Here is a 17,194-nt window from a genome sequence, read left to right on the forward strand (position 1 = left end):
TTACTTTGTTTTATTACAAATATTTACATTAATTTTTAACAGAAGATAGTGTTATAAGAAAAATAGAATCTTGGTGTGGGAATTATACTCCCTTCTTGGCCATGCAGCTTCTGTCACAATATTCTAGAACTGCAAAACAAAGTTTGCACTATATGCATTAAATTGTCATCACTGTATTGACACTTTCTGAAAAGCGCTGAGCTCATGGGCTCAAGTGGAAGGATGTTGCTAGCATTAGCCGGGTTTACAACCCAAACCCTTTAGACTGATAGCTGGTTTCTGAGAATGTAATTACCACCCTATAGGCACATTCCTCAAAATGTTTTTTCACCCAGTTAGTATTGCTGGCAAATTGTTTCTCTCCCTACACCCTTGCACACCCTGCCCATTTCTACATGGAGAATCATGATCTCACTCCAGAAGAAGAGCCCTAGTCTGCATTCTGTAAAATTAGAGTCTTTTAATCCCAGGTTTTCTGTTTCAGATGCTATCTCTGCAGCCCTCTGTCAGACATATTATAAGCACAGGCAAGACTTATCAAGATGCTTCCAGTTTGGGATCACTAAGTCTGTTCTCCACCACAACTACCTCCATTTAGATGCTGGCAAAAGCACACAGCAAATATACAGAGATCAATTTCTGTATAAAGTTATACATAGCAGGTCATGTGATTTAGTAGAACCACCCATAGCCTTCAGCAATTGCCTTATCCAGGTGTAGACATCTGCCAAGGACTTCAGCCTAGAAAAACTAGTCATTTGAAGAAATCCTGAGCAGCAAAGAAGAGAACACACACTGATAAAGGGAAAAAGGCTGGGGGCAAAAACAGAAACAACTTGAAAACGTAGGTGTATGCTTTTTTTTAGACGTTTGCCACGCCACCTTGTACTGCAGATTATTTCCTACTCTTTATCAAGGTACACAGAAAGAACTCCTCCTCTAAGCTCAACCATGCCAATGTTGGGTTGCACTGTTGTTTCGCAGTCCCTACTCCCAAGCACAGGCAGTAACAAGACAAACTCACAAGAAGTGTGTGCAACAAAATGGGCAGGAGCATCATAGAAGAAATTAGTTTAGACTTTGAGCAAAGTCCACTTTAAAAAGTTGATCAGGATGAGAGGAGACTAGACAAACTGCATACTATGCATTCCTCTAGAGCTGGTAATTCAACTGTTAAGATGCACCAATAAAACTTTATTTTTCGTAGGATTCCAATCGTAGCCAAACAAGTACACTTAAACCTGAAGCAAAACCTGTTTAAACCAGGATCAATCAATGTTTAATTTTGAAATAAGTCACAGTGGCTACAATGCACATCAAAGCTGACGAAACCACTTCGAAACACCATGTTTATGTCCCTCGGTTTTCATTCAATCTTACTGGGGAGTGGAGAGAGGGAGGAGTGGGATACTTAAACATTTGTAGCATTGGCAAAAGGCTGTTTGATGCAATGGTTAAAGAAAAAGCAGCTACCAACCCTCCATTAGGGCTATAAACACTTGTGATTAAACGGGGGGGGGGGGATTCCACTATGGACTTCAGGTATACAATACTGGGGAACTGATATGTCAGGCTCTTCTGCTATAAACAGCTATATAAATGCCTTGTTATGACAGTGGACCCTCTAAAAAATCTAACATTAACCATATGATTGATTATTCAAGTCAAGCTTCGGGAAAATCCAAACACACCAGGAACTACGGAAGAGATGCTCTGAAACCAGAGAACCAGTGAGTGAGCAGACATGCCTTAGAACCAGTAACAGACATGCTGAGGCACACACTTTTACACTGTGTGAGGTTAAGAGAATACGCTTGATCCCTAGTCCAATGCTCAGCCCCACTATTTATTCACTGCTTGGCCTTAGTAAGAGCTTCTCTCTCAGCTTCATCTTTCTCACCCGTTTTTAATACGGGAGTAGAATAATACTGGCCCGCCAGGTGGTTTATTTTGAGGATCACCAAGATAAACTGCTGGATGGGACAAACACTAAGTGGCCTGGAAAATAGCAGATCCCATCAATCTCTACAGCCCTAGGTGATACACAACAAATCAGTTAAGGAGTTTAACCCTAGGCCATGGGTAGGCAAACCAAGGCACGGGGGCCAGATCCGGCCCAATCACCTTCTAAATCCGGCCCACGGATGGTCCAGGAATCAGCGTGTTTTTACATGAGTAGACTGTGTGCTTTTATTTAAAATGCATCTCTGGGTTATTTATGGGGCATAGGAATTCGTTCATTCCCCCCCCCATAAAGTCCAGCCCCCAACAAGGTCTGAGGGACAGTGGACTGGCCCCCTGCTGAAAAAGTTTGCTGAACCCTGTCCTAGGCTTATTATCTGCTAGAGGGCATCTGAAATCAGAAGACTGATATAGATAGATAGATGGTAGACAACCTTTCTTACATTCTCATTTTTGTGTGACCTTAAGATATTTACCAAGCCTGTTCCCAGAATGGCTTTTTCAGGCCTTGTAGAGCACAGAACTTGTCTTAACTTGTGATAAAGTTAGTTACGTAAAAGGTTACCAACCGATCAGAGCAGTTCATTTGCATCATCAAGGCACGTTACAGAAGCAACAGTGAACACTACAACATTGTAAATAAAAACACTTTTTAAGTCAATCCCATATATTTTCTAGTGTAGTTCTGGTGTCAGTGATTTAAACCTACCCTATGCTAGTCAATTGATATGACAGCTCAGTACTAGCAAGCAGAAACTGGCCCTGTAATTGACTAGAAACTACCGCGTAGGAGGCATTGTGTGGTCAATATTGTGCTCAGCTACCTCTTTTGAAGGCTGTGGATCAAGAGAGGCAAGTGCTGACACAGATGACACAGGTATGGGCAGCTTGCCAGTATTCTGACCTCTCCCTTCTTTACACCAGATATAGCAATCCATACCCATGTAATGTCAGTGTAAAGGTTAGAGAAGGGAAGGCCAACTTCTATAGTCCTGAGTCACTATATTCTCCAGATGGTGGGCTGAGGCCCGAAATTTATTTGGCAGGTTAGTCCGAACATTTTATCAGTATTCAGGTTCTGCAACATCGTTGGCATCATCTAACAGTAAGGGCTCCAAAGTCATAGCACACATGGCCGAGAACTGCATCTCTCTTTGGCTTTTGTATTTATAGCAGTATGACATCTTGCAACTTTTGAAAACTGTTTCCTTTTCAAAAGGAAAACTTTAGAAAATATGTTACTATTATCATGATTGAAATTTAATAGGGGCCTGAAAAAAAGTTAATTTCAGGACTGGAGGTCACTCACAGGTCACCAGCTGACCATCCTTGTTTTACAGCAGCGATGGGGAACCTGTGGCCCTCCAGATGTTGTTGAACCACAGCTCCCACCAGCCAGCATGGCCCATGACTAGTTTCTAGTCAATTACAGGGCCAGTTTCTGCTTGCTAGTACTGAGCTGCCATATCAATAGACTAGCATAAGGTAGGTTTAAATCACTGACATCAACAAGCATGTCTGTTCCAGATCAGTCTAAATTTGAAATTCTTTATTTTCTGTCCCTCAAAAAGAAATTAAAAGTATTCCACAGAATATCCAGTCTCAGGATCTGGAATCCCACAATACAGCATCTCAATAATACCTTTCTTTGGAAAACAGAATAGGTTTTTTAACTGATAATCTACGAAGCTCAACCCATACAACGTATAACTGAGAATGCAGTTTAAGAATCAAACAGAAGAATGAAAATCCTGTATAGCTTCACTAGTCACCTCATTCAACTCAACATTTTGCTCTTGAATGAAGCAGCTACCATGTCTAGTTATTTATACCATTATAAATATACCTACAGAAAGTTGTTACGGATTTTCAAACATTAAAGGTTAGCAGCAGGCAATAAGAACATCAGTATGAGCAATTCAACTGAGTTCCATAGGACAGACCACTGTTTTTAGCTTTCCCATATAGTTATAGCAAGGCCTTCACCTTTAAGGTGGATTTTACTGAAGCCTCTATAAAGCTTTGTAAACAAAGTAGTAGCTGCTGCCCTAAGACATCTTTGCTGTTCTGTATGGTTCCCAATAGCTGACTTTGTACTTCAGCTTTTACCCAACTGATACATATCCATCTCAACAGAACACATACACTAATACTCTACTATCATATTATGTTGCTAACATATTAATGCCAGATCCCAGTCAGAAAGAGCTTGAGTTTTCTTGCCTTCCAACATCCATCTCTGTCTAAATGCAGAAATATTTTTGTATTAGCGGAGACCCATTCAGGAAAACCACAGGTGGCAGAAGCCTGTGGTCTCGGGACCCGGCGGGCGCCAGAAGCAGCCCCCAAAACGCTGAAGGGACCCCGTAAGGGGCTCCGGATCGCGGAGGGGGTAGCGGCGCTGTGGGTCGTTGCGCAAACAGCGAAGTGAAGCCGCGTTGCTGTTGCCGGTCAGCGCTGTCCTTTCTTCCTGCAACTTTTCTGAACTTTGGAAACTACAACCCGTGAGTAAATTTGGACATTGAAAACTTTCTGAAACTTTTGTCAACTTTCTGAAACTTTTTGAGAACTTTATGAAACTTTTAAAACTTTTTTAAAAAAAGTTGAAATCTGGCTGAAAACGGAGTGAGGATAAGCAGGAAGCCCATCTCCCGCTATACTGAACTTTAAGCAAAGAGCAGGAGGAGTGGAGACAAAAAGTTATGCGTTAACTAAATGCTGGCACCCTGTTAAAGCAGTTTTCTGAGTGAAAGACTTTGAGCTATTGACTTTTGCTGGTTATATTCGGGGTGCATTGATATCCTTCTTCTGTGGCACCAGTGGATTATAAAATAAATAAGAATCTCTGGTGCTGGAGCTGCCTGGATGAGCACCAGTTTGCAACTTTGGATACATTGAATTCAGGTTTTGAAACATTCTGAGTTGGAACTGGATACTTTGAAACTGTTGCAGTCAAGGCACTGTAAGAAACACTGTTTCGCTTTAAGTTTTACTCTGCTAAAAATAATACATTGTGGAGGCGATGGACATGGATTTAAATTTATAAGTTTAACTTGGATTTGATCTTTTCCCTGAAGACGTATTAAGCTCCCTCTAGAGGATTTTGGACTTACAGCAGTGACTTTGTTTTACTTTCCCTTTCCCGGCCTCTGTTTGACTATTGTATCTGGGACTCTGCTTTCTCATGGGAACAACTTGGATTGACCTTGGATTACAGATAACTTTGGAATGAGTGGCGCAAGGAGAAGAGGAAGGACTAAACAAACAACTCTAACTTTATCTGCAGCCTCACAGCGTAGATCTTCTGTGCCGGCCTTGCCTTCCACTTTGCCTCCAGACATAGAGGTGGCCTCCCTAATACAGGCAGGGGAGGGTGAGACAGAGGAGCTGCACCTGGGAGATATGGCTTCAGGGACAAGTAGCTCTGTCTTGGAGAAAATTTTGGAGAAACTGGAGGCTCTGGACAAGAAGGCTGATTTGCATACAGCTAAAATTGAACAGAACACAGAAAGCTTAAATAAGCTGACTGGACAAGTTGCACAGAATGCCCAGTCTATTGGAGAATTAAAGGAGGCTGTAGGTGAAAATCGTAAACTGGCTGAAGATACTAGTCAAAGATTGGAAGAACTTGAGAAAGAAGTAAGACCACTCAGCAAACAAGTTGGAGAACATCAGATTTACTTTTTGATGACAGAACTGCGAAACAGGGAGACCAACTTGAGGATACGGTCAATACCAGAGGTGGAAGAAGATAATTTTATTGAATTTCTAACTAAGGAATTTGCCAAGTTTTGGAAGTTAGAGGAAAAAGACTTTAAAATTGTATCTGCTTTCAGGCTTGGCAGAGTCAGAAGGACAGAGAAGCCCAGAGATTGTTTGATAACACTGAGATCAAAGGAGGAAAGGGACAAGATTTTGGGCCTGCACTACGAAAAGTCACTAGACATTTTGGGCAAGAGAATTGAAATCTACAAGGACATTCCTAAGCAGTTGCTGGACCTTAGATCTAACTACACGGAATTGGCAAGACTGTTGAGAAGCAACGCAATTATCTTCAGGTGGGAGTTTCCACAAGGATTATCCTTTACCTACAGAGGGAGAAAGATCAAAATCAAAACAGTGGAAGATAGAGACAAGTTTTTGGGAGCACACGGAGAAGACCTCCACAAAGGACTTGGATTGCCAGCGCCAGAACTTCCAGGGGAGCCCGCCCCCTCGGATCCTCAAGGACCGGAGAACAAGGTACCACCCCAGAAAGAATAACCAGACTTATCCAGGATGTCTCTGCAGCTTTTGAGCTGGAACATAAATGGCTGTAACAGTCCCGAAAAAAGGTCTAAAATTTTTCATATTTTAAAAAAGGAACAATTGGACATTATATGCTTACAAGAAACACATGTGATTAGGCTCCATAGAAAGGTGTTAATAAATAAAAGGCTTGGTCAAGAATTTATATCATCGGATACAGTTAAAAAGAGAGGTGTAGTGATCTATGCAAAAGAGAGCCTTTCACCAAAATTTCTCTTTAAAGATGAAAGTGGAAGAATCCTCGCAATAGAAGTACAGTATCAAGGAGAAAAAATTTTGATATTAGGAATTTATGCTCCAAATGAAGGAAAATCGGATTTTTATAAGAAGTTGCACGAGACCATGCTGGATTATCTGGATTACAACAACGTCATCATGATGGGGGACATGAACGGGGTCGTATCAACAAATATGGATAAGTCACAGAACCAGAACATTACTAAAGAGGGAAGACTACCTAAGATCTTTTTTGAAATGACTGACAATATGGACTGGGTTGACATCTGGAGAGTTAGAAACCCCCTGGGAAGAGAAGGAACATTCTTTTCTGAAGCTCAACTGACTTGGACACGAATCGACCAAATATGGATAACTAGAAGTCTGGCACCTAAGGTGAGGAAGGTGGAAATCTGCCCCAAAACATGCTCCGACCATAACGCCTTGAGAATGGATATGACATTGATCCCAATCGGCTCCTTTAGATGGAAGATGAATGATGGCCTGTTTAGAGACCAAAGAATTGTAAAGAAGGCCCAAAAAACCTTAAAGGATTATTTTGAGATTAATTTGAACACTACGGTGGAAAAAAGAACTATCTGGGATGCAAGTAAAGCTGTGATGAGAGGGTTCTTGATTCAACAGAATTCCTTAAAGAAAAGACTGCAAAATGAAAAGAAAGATAAAATTCTGGAAAGTATCAAAGAGTTGGAGAAGAAGTTAAGATCTAACCCGAAGTCCCAACCGATTCTGAGAGAAATTAAACTTTATCAGGCGCAATATTCCAAGCTGATAAATCAGGAAATAGAATGGAAGATTAAAACAATGAAACAAAAAACTTTTGAATCGGCAAATAAATGTGGGAAACTGCTAGCTTGGCAGTTGAAAAGGAGACAAAGATTAAATACAGTAACAAACTTAGAGGTTGAAGGAAGGAACATTCAGAACCCGGGAGAGATTAGAAAGTGCTTCCAGAGGTATTTTAAAAAGTTATATACTCAAGGGCCACAAGATGAAATAGAGATTACACAATTTTTGGAGAGAAATGGATTAGCAAAGCTGTCAGAAGAAAATAGAACAATTTTAAATGGCAAAATAACACGACAAGAGATTGAACAGGCCATCCTGAGTCTGAAACAGGGCAAATCACCAGGGCCAGATGGACTGACCTCTAACTACTATAAGACATTGAAGGATTATTTGATACAACCTTTGTTGGAGGTCAGTAATGAAATAATGGAGGGGAAGAAGGCGCCTGAATCGTGGAAAGAAGCATTTATCACATTGATTCCAAAGTCAGAAACTGAAAAGACACAACTCAAGAATTACCGTCCCATCTCCCTTTTAAATGTGGATTACAAAATATTTGCAGATGTTTTGGCACGAAGATTTAAAAAAGTTTTAAGTGAGATAATCCATAAAGACCAGGCAGGCTTTCTCCCGGGCAGACATATGTTTACTAACACAAGGAACATCATAGACATATTGGAACTTTTACAAACAAACATAAACACTAAAGCAGTTTTAATTTTTATAGACGCGGAGAAAGCCTTTGACAACATATCTTGGAAATTTATGAAGGGGAATTTAAAAGAAATGGGAGTGGGACGGGGGTTTGAGAACGGGATTGAGGCAATATATTCAGAACAAAAGGCTAAACTGATAGTTAACAATGTGGTTACAGAAGAGTTTAAAATTGAAAAAGGTACACGACAAGGCTGCCCGATTTCCCCATTACTGTTTATTTCGGTTCTGGAAGTGCTCCTGAATATGATTAGGGGGGACCGGTTGGTGGAAGGGATTCAGGTCGGAGCGAAACAATATAAACTTAAAGCTTTTGCAGATGACCTAGTTTTGACATTACAGGAGCCGGAGTCTAGTTTGAAAAGAGTTCTACAACTGATTCAAAACTTCGGTCGAGTGGCAGGATTTAAGTTAAATAAGCAAAAAACTAAAGTTTTGGGGAAAAACATGACAGATATTGAGTTGGAACAGCTTCAGAAAGAGACAGAACTAAATGTGGTTAAAAAAGTTAAATACCTAGGGGTAAACATAACAGCAAAAAATCTGAGTTTATTTAAAGATAATTATGAAAAATGTTGGTCAGAGATTAAGAGAGACTTGGATAGTTGGTCAAGACTAAAACTTTCTTTGTTAGGCCGAATAGCTGCCATCAAGATGAATGTATTGCCAAAAATGTTATTTTTGTTTCAGACACTGCAGATTGTAGACAAGACAGAGTGTTTCCGGAAGTGGCAGAAAGATATTTCTAAATTTGTCTGGCAGGGCAAAAAGCCCAGAATCAAATTTAAAATATTAACAGATGCGAAAGAAAGAGGGGGCTTTGCCCTGCCAGATTTAAAGTTGTATTATGAAGCTGCAGCTTTCTGCTGGTTGAAAGATTGGTTACTTCTTGAAGATACGGATGTCTTGGATTTGGAAGGTTTTAATAATGCGTTTGGATGGCATGCATATTTATGGTATGATAAAGCTAAGATAAATAAGGCCTTCAAGAACCATATTGTCAGAAAATCAGTTTTTAATGTCTGGACAAAATATAAAGACTTACTGGAGAATAAAACTCCGAGGTGGCTGTCACCCCTGGAGGCTAAGGCTCGGAAAAGAGCCAATATGGAGGCCAACTGGCCAAAATATTGGGAGATAATAGAAAAGGATGGTGACAACTGGAAATTGCAGAGTTTAGAAAAGATGAGAGACAAAGTGCGAGACTGGTTACACTATGCTCAGATTAAAGAAGTGTTTAAAAATGACAAAAAGTTAGGATTCCAAGTGGAAAAGTCAAAGTTAGAAACTGAACTGTTAGAACCTAAGACTAAGGTACTTTCAAGAATGTATAACTTGCTGCTGAAATGGAACACACATGACGAAATGGTAAAATCAACAATGATAAAATGGGCGCAGGATATTGGGTATAATATTATGTTTGAAGATTGGGAAAGGTTGTGGACCTCTGGGCTGAACTTCACTGCATGTAATGCGTTGAAGGAAAATGTGATGAAAATGATGTATAGATGGTACATGACCCCTGTTAAACTGGCTAAAATATACCATTCGTCTGATAGCAAATGTTGGAAATGTAAGGAAAATGAAGGAACATTTTTTCACCTCTTTTGTATGCAGGAAGAATATGTCTCCAGGTGTTGTATGAACAAACCCAGCATGGAGAATACTAGGCAGGCTACCTCTAGAATTCATCAGGAAGTTGGAAGTAATGCAATTAGTGCCTTGGGCATGTTTAGTTCAAGTCTAGAAGAATGTTGTTTTAATGACAGGCAGCACCGATCAGTTCAGTTTTATTTAAAGCACCCCAAAGTTTTTTTTAATGGGAAAAAAATCACAGGAGATTTGCAGAATGAGGCTAGTGCCTTTGGTTCATCTTACACTACATGTTTAGCCTGGAACATCTGAGGTACAATTCACAAGCGAAGCAGCACCCCACAAATGGACCATAATCCCCAGCTATCCTGTTAAAAAATAAAGCACTTGTTTAGTCAGGTGCTTTAGTCAGGTTTGCTCCCACATTTCAGTGTTTGCAAGCAATGAATGAAATAATAACAATGACTGATATTCAAAGAAGCAGAGCTACTCAGTTCAACAAAGAGAAGTCTGGAGAAGGAACTTCCTGATTCAATTTTAATTAAACCCTTTTTTGGTCTTTCCTGGTGGAGAAGTGACTGCTGTCCCACATTATTATCATTCAGGATTTTTGTGTGGCTGTGAACAGGCACTAATATGTCGACTAAAAACAAAAATGTAGCAATAAAGACAGAGTTCATGATCTTTCAACTCTTAACCTCATACCAAAGAAAAGTGATCCCACAAGTTTGCAATGTGTTGCTGGTATAGAGTATCATTATTATACCTATATAATAATGTGGAAATATGGCTGAGAGAGCATGGGCTACGCTAACTTGCCAAATGTGTCCCTGTAGAATAGTCCAGTGTCATCACCCCACCATGCTGAATGTGTGTGATTTTTTTGTAGGCAGTAGTGGCCAGGATTTGATTGGTTTCATTTATTATTTTTCTGTGCCACATTTCATTCAAATGAAATGCAAAGGGGCTTGCAAATGATAAATAACACTAACAAAATAAAACAATAGAGCATCACAAATACAGCGCAAATCATATAAAATAATTGGGTGGCAGTAAGGCAGAGAACCACCCTCCTATCACTAGCATTCTAACAGCTTCCCTTGCCCATTTCCCCATCTCACTCACTGAAGCCAAAAGCCACCATTCCAAATGGGCAATAGAGCATTCCATTCAGCAGGAATGGATAAGGTAAGCTTATCTTCTCCAGTGAGAAAAAGTCTTTTAGGAAAGTAGTTCAGTAGAGAGAGGAGGAATGCCATAAGGATACACATTTACAATGCTAAAGCAGAACAGATTTACAATACTGTACTTCAACAGGATAGATTACCGTAGTCACAGTTTCCTTCAAATATATTAATCAGTACAGGCCACACTTACGTTTCTCACTATTGACACACAGATCAAGCAGTTGATTACTTCCGTACTTGGGATACCCAGTGCACAAAGTATGTGCACAGCATAAGCTATGAAATGCACACAAATGCACAATATGGCAGCTTTGGTCCAAAAGATGTCCCGGTTGTGGGATGACAACCCCCCCACAAGGGGCATATTGCAGCATCAGGAAGCTCCTTGTTGGAAGGTCACCCCTTACAACATAGGGTGTTTTCCCTCCTCCTGCATTACTATTATGTGTTGTTGTTTTGTTCACTTTGTCATTGGCTAGTTTGTTGTTTTATTTTCTGGTTTTAATATATATTTGTCCCTGTTTTAATTGTGTTATTTTTGTAACTCACCCTGGGACCATTTAGTGAAGAGCAGGGCACAAAGAATAAACAAATACATGCATAGTAACTTGCAAAAGATAATGCCTCTTTATCTTAAACCTTGTAAACTCATCACTACACATACATGCTCCATTCCTAAATGCCGCTATACATGTTATGACTTCTTTTTGAGCTTCTAGGGCTTCCATGGTCTCCCAGGTCAAGAACCGACCCATTTGCTATACAAGGCAGTGAAACGTGCCCTCCGCCGGGATGTTTTTCTTCAGCTAATCAAACTATGTTTCAAGATAAAGGAATTCAACCCTTATTTCAATTTAACCTGGTAAATGGGCCTAAAATGTTAGGTCCCCTGACAGGAGGGTAAGAGGAAAGATCTGCTTTAGAATGGTGTATTCAGCCTGCTTTAAAGATTTACAGATCTGCTGGGGTGATGCTAAGTGATAAAACCAGTGGTTGGCGTCTGTTTGAGCACGAGGCCCCAAACATGCAAAGTTTTAAGATATCAGTTACTTGATTACATATGCTAACAGTGCAAAGAAGCATCAAAGACTGACCTAGAACTTAATATCACAGTTTATCATGCCAAAAGCTACCTTGTACCTCTGGAAATAGCCTAGTATATTTGTCTCATTTCCACTTATTCCAGTTGTTTCCAGGGTGAGTTTATTACATCAATTTATATCGAACAAGTATTGCAGTTAAGGTGTAAGGAACAGAGACAAACTACTAGTTAACTTTGCAGCATCCTACAATCCACAAGTTTGTGCGCCTATTCTAGTTTCCCCCATACACTGGGTTTAGGGCAAGCAGCAACATGGTTCTGCAGAGAGTAAAAGTCAGGCTGGTGGAAACAGAGGAGCAATCTTATACCTCACAGTACCTGGGGTCCTACACCTAGCAGACATCAAAGTGGTTTGAGAAGCAGCAAGGCTCACTTGTGTTTGGCATGCTGAAAGGATTATTTTGCATGAAGACTATTTCAAAAAATAAACTAGCCAAAACTGATGGCAGAACAGACAGTTATGGTGCATTTCACACATTTCTACTTCCTAACTGGCGACTATGTGTGTCAACTTAAGCAGCCCTTAAGTTTCTTCAACAGCCAGAACTGTCAGAAGACCCAGAGGCAAAACAAACCTCCCCTGAGCCACAATGCATCTAACTCTGTAATGCAGAAGTAGAAATTTCATTCTTGCTCCACCTAGCAATCGGCTCACACCTAGAAACAGTCAGTTCTATCCAGCATTTGTTTAACGCTCTGCTTCATAATTGCAAATCCTCTTAATGTTATTCAAGGTAAAGTTTAGTGGAATGAACATACGCCTTTTAAAGCAAGGTTTTAACTCTTTAATACAATGGGAGGCATTTGAAAGTTATATTATTAACCATCGGTAAAAACCTCACACATTTCCATGCAAATAGGTTCATGGCTGACTTTACTGTCCCTGGTATTTGTGATTTTTGGAAACCATCTGCTGTATGAGAAATCCAGAAGGGCACATTTAAAGCGGCATGTGGCTTTCTCCCTCCTCCTTTTGACCAGCCCTTCAAATAAATAGATCGTGTTAAGTGCAACAAGTAGGGAAAATTTAGCTGGCACAGAAAGCTGTTATACTGGTTCACAGTTTGTACAGCTTGCAAAGCTCCTCTGACATTTCCTTTGAGGAGCTTCTGACCTCTTCCATGACCAAGAAAGGACAAACCACAGATGGTCTTTTCTCTCTTGCTACAACAGAAATCCAGTATTAAGTTCCCTGTACAAGAATATCAGCACAGCATATTAGCTTCTTTCCTTCATGGACAGTGTTACCGAAAATAAAAATAAAAATATCTGTGGAGCCAGGTAACAAGATCACACAGGTTCAGAGAGCAACCCCTGGTGTCTGCATGTCCATACCTCAGTCGTCAACAAAATGCCACTCAACCGTACAGAGATAATATCCTCAGCATCTATAAGGGGACCTTCCCTTCCACTTTTTCCTCCCAGCACAAAACTGCAGTAATACTGCAGCTGTTTGCATCTCACCTTCTGCTGGCAAGGCTTGCTACTTCCATTTTAATTCTGTAGTGTACAAGCTATACAGCTTGAAACTGTCCCACCCCTTCTTTCCAGTCGGAATTCCCAAAGCTTTAAATACTAAATTAGTTTAAAAATCCAATCTATATATTACAAACAACTAAATTTTAGACTACAGTATAAGCTAGCCAATAATATAATATAAATGGCTCTACTCAGAGTATGACTTAGTTTGATATCACCAATTGTGTGTTATACTCTTATTTGGCACCCCACCTTTTAAACAAATCAAATTCCGATCGGCCCAGAACTGTAATATTCAGCCATCTCCTGCTGGAGGAAATTTCATTTTGGTGGCTAAGCAGAAGCATTTTTACCCAGACCTTCAAACATCAAGTTGTAGATGGCAGAGGGGGGAATGATAAATGGGGAGGGAAGGATCCTAGTGGCTTTTACTCTCTTTGGCAGCCCCTCTCGCTAAACTCCCCTGCAAGGCCCGTGGCTTCTAGTTTCATTGTGGGAAGCAGCTCGCACCAGATCCTCCTTCACAAAGGAGCTCTGTCATCTTATCTCCCGCGCCCGAGCCCAGTTCCGCACCAATCAGACGAGGGTGCTCCCTAGCAGAGGGGTTCCCACCCGAAAGTTATCGGCCTTCGCGATGACAGGAAAGAGGGGAGGAGGAGGGAGAGGAGCACAAGTATGAAACAAACCTGTTCAGAACGCTGCCAAATCCTTAGTTCCTAATGTTTAAAGCTGAAGAAGTTGGCGAGCGCGTCTGTCCCTCCCACCCGTTATAAGAAACCCATGCCTCCCCGCCCCCCATTCCGACTCTCCTTCACCGGAGAGATCTTGGAAGTGGGTGCGGCGGCGGCAGTTTTGCCCCGGACAGAGGCTACGACCTACCTGCCCCCGCGCAATCCAGCGGAAAGAATGTCCGCAGAGAGCAACGTGGGAGACCCGAAGCGCGCTCGCGCCCCGCCGCCTCCGCACGCGCAGCAGCCCTGACTGGGGAGGAGGAGGAGGAGGAGGGGAGCGAGGACGACGACGGTGGAAAGAGGGCGAGAGCAGCCCCGGGCGCCCGCCAGCCGTCCTGAGAGGAAAATAAAGACGACTCAGTTATCCTCCCCCCCTCCCTCGAGAGTCGCTGCTGCGTTACCTTCTCGAAGCTGCCGCAGCTGCTGCCTGGAGGAGGACAATCGCTCTCTGTCTGGCGAGGAGAAAGGGCTCGGAGCGCCTTTTCCACGACGCAGAGCAGGAGGTCGAGCGCAGCAAAAAAGGGAACAGGGATCCTGTGGCTCCTTGCTCGGGAACAGCTCCAAGAAAGAAACTTACCTCCTCGGTCCCACCCTCCCAAAACGGGGGGGGGGGGGGACACGGGACCCAAAATAGAATCTCCCTTTCTTTTCCCTGCTAGAAGAAGAATGGGCTCTTGTTGGAGACGCTGCGAGTAGTCCAGAGCCCGCAGGGAGAGAAGGAGGTTACTAGGAGACTTACCTCTCCAAGTTGCTACTCCGGAGACTCCCGCTCGGAGAGGAGTCCTGAGGCTCGCCGGGATCAACCAGCGAAGCGTCCGAGGGGGGAAAGGCTGGGCACGTTCCTCGCCAAGCCCACCCTGCCCGGATCAATCCGCCTCTCGCTCCTCTCCTGCGGCGCAAACTCTCGCTCTCGTTCGCTCCGTCGCCCCTCCCCCTATTTCAAGCGGCCCGACGGACAGCGAAGCGTTTGGGGAGGGGGGAGGCCGGCCCGCCTCCCGGGCGGTAGGCGGACCCACGCAGCCCCCCGGAGACCTCCGAAGGGGAGCGCGGCGCGACTCCCGCGCAAAGAGGCCTGGGCTGCGGGCGGGCGAGCGAGGAGCGCGAGCTCGCTGGGCAAGAAAAAGAAGGCTCCCTCCACCCTCCTGCCTCGGGCCGAGAGGGAGGGAGCTTCTGATCCAATTATCCCGCTGTCGTCGTGGGGATGAAGGGAGGCCCTGCCCAGCAGCAACAGGAGAGGCTGAGCTGGCCACATTTAAAGCGGCGGGGTGGGGGAATGGGGTGGTGATATTCGCATAACCGCAGCCGGGGCTCAGCTTCCGAAGGAGCCAGGTTTCAGTCGGGACAGGCGAGGGAAAGTGGGAGCGCCTCTGCACATGTGAAGAGTGCGTGACTCTGGCGCAGCCCTCACGCGAGCAGGGATTCCAACCGGTGCGGTTTGCAGGCCCTGTCGCTCCTCTTTCCTTTTAAGCCGCTGAGCACAGCTCAGGCTGAAGCAACAAGCAGGCACTGAGGAGACTCCGGGGATATCGAGGCGGAGGGTTTTCTGCCATGGGGCAAAAAGGGAACAGACAGTCGCACTCGCAAAGCCTGTCGAAAGGCTGTGGGGCTCTTTCCCTGCTAAAAGAGGAGAAAGCAGTGATTCACACGGGCGTCCTCCTTCCCAGATTGCTTTTTAGTGGTTTGCTGGGCTCGGCACTGCCGTGAGGAAACTCCTTCACGAGGCTGCTGGCGCTGCGCTCTTGGAACAGCCGACTCACCTTTTCTGCTGCCCCACTTCTCCCTTGGGCACAAACAGCCAGTTTGTTGGCTTCCAGGAACAGAGCACTGAGATGTTTGTCTGAAGAGAAACCAGAAGTCTTAAATAGGAAGCTGCCTTGTACCAACCCAGGCCGTTAGCCTTTCTACCCCAGTGCTGTTTACACAGACTGGCAGCAGCTCTCTGGGGTTTCCAGCTGGGCTCTTCCCTGCCTTCATCTTTTGCATGTGCTCTATCACTGAGCTGCAGCCCTTCCCCACTCACCCTTTCTGAAGGCCATGGTGTCTTCCTATGCTTAAAAAGATGCCTTATTGACAGTGCTTTTTTCAAAAAAAATGTTTAGGGGTACTCTTATTTTCTTACTCATATTGAAATACTGCCCCTCAATGAGGCCAAACCTAGATTCACAAAATATTTAGGGGTATGTGTACCCCTGCATACCCCCCAGGAAAAAAACACTTATTGATGCAGTAAAAGTCATGTTCTTATTGCCAAGTTTCTCCTTTCCCTCATCCCCTAATTTGGTTCCGGGTTTTTTGTTTTGTTTTTAAACAACCCTTTTTCTCTTCCTCTTCTCTCATTTTAACACTCCACCTCCAGTTTTCATTTCCTACCTTTTACAGCCCTTTGGGATCCTTGAAAAGTGGAGCTGCGTTCTCCACCTCCCTTAAACCAGTTTAGCTATGACTCAACATTTGAGACAAGGTTTTGCATTACATGCATGGGAACATTTTCCTTTTCCAGTCTACTTTCTGTTTATGCTAGCCCTAACAATCTAGAACTTCCGTTATTGCAGAGGGTATAGGTTTGGATTTATTACTATTGTTTTGTTAGGTGGAAGAAGGCTACTGCCCACATAGAGTCTCAGTTTCTAAAATAAAACTTGCCAGAACTAATTTCTATCTGGAGCTTACACCCTAGACAATTTTTTCCTAATCACATATGGGTGAGAACCATTGGTTGGTTACATGGTGATAAGCGAAAAGACTTTGCACACACATTGCATCAGGAAAACAAGCCGCTGAACATTGATGGCAACTGGAACTTCCCTGCAGTATGTTATAGGTATACACATTTTGGAACATAGATGCTAAGTTTTCAGAATGGAAAAATACAACTTCAGTCATATAGCCCAGTCCTAAACATGATTACTCTGAAACAAATTCTACTGAACTTAGTAGGATGTAATCCTAAATGTATATCACTGTCACCTAAAATGTAACTTGTGCAGCAGCCTTTAAAGTCACCACACTTAGTTTATGTTGCTCCATCTGTTCCAGAAAAACAACAAATAATAACTCAGACTCCAGATAACTGACTCAGACAAAGGCTAGTG

General features: G+C 42.9%; 1 protein-coding gene across 11 annotated transcripts in view; it reads right to left on the minus strand.

Moving 5' to 3' along the window:
* PACSIN3 (protein kinase C and casein kinase substrate in neurons 3) overlaps positions 1-16,047 on the minus strand; it is a 34,029-nt gene extending 17,982 nt beyond the window's left edge. For 2 of the 11 annotated variants that reach the window (XM_083605246.1, XM_083605253.1), the window contains exon 1: positions 14,251-14,349. The gene's annotated coding sequence lies outside the window, so the exon portion shown is untranslated. The other 9 variants (XM_083605251.1, XM_083605241.1, XM_083605250.1 and 6 more) reach the window with 9 other exon arrangements.
* Positions 16,048-17,194: the final 1,147 nt, after the last annotated feature.

Source organism: Podarcis filfolensis (genome assembly GCF_964270895.1).
Source record: "Podarcis filfolensis genome assembly, chromosome: 1".
Classification (NCBI taxonomy): domain Eukaryota; kingdom Metazoa; phylum Chordata; class Lepidosauria; order Squamata; family Lacertidae; genus Podarcis; species Podarcis filfolensis.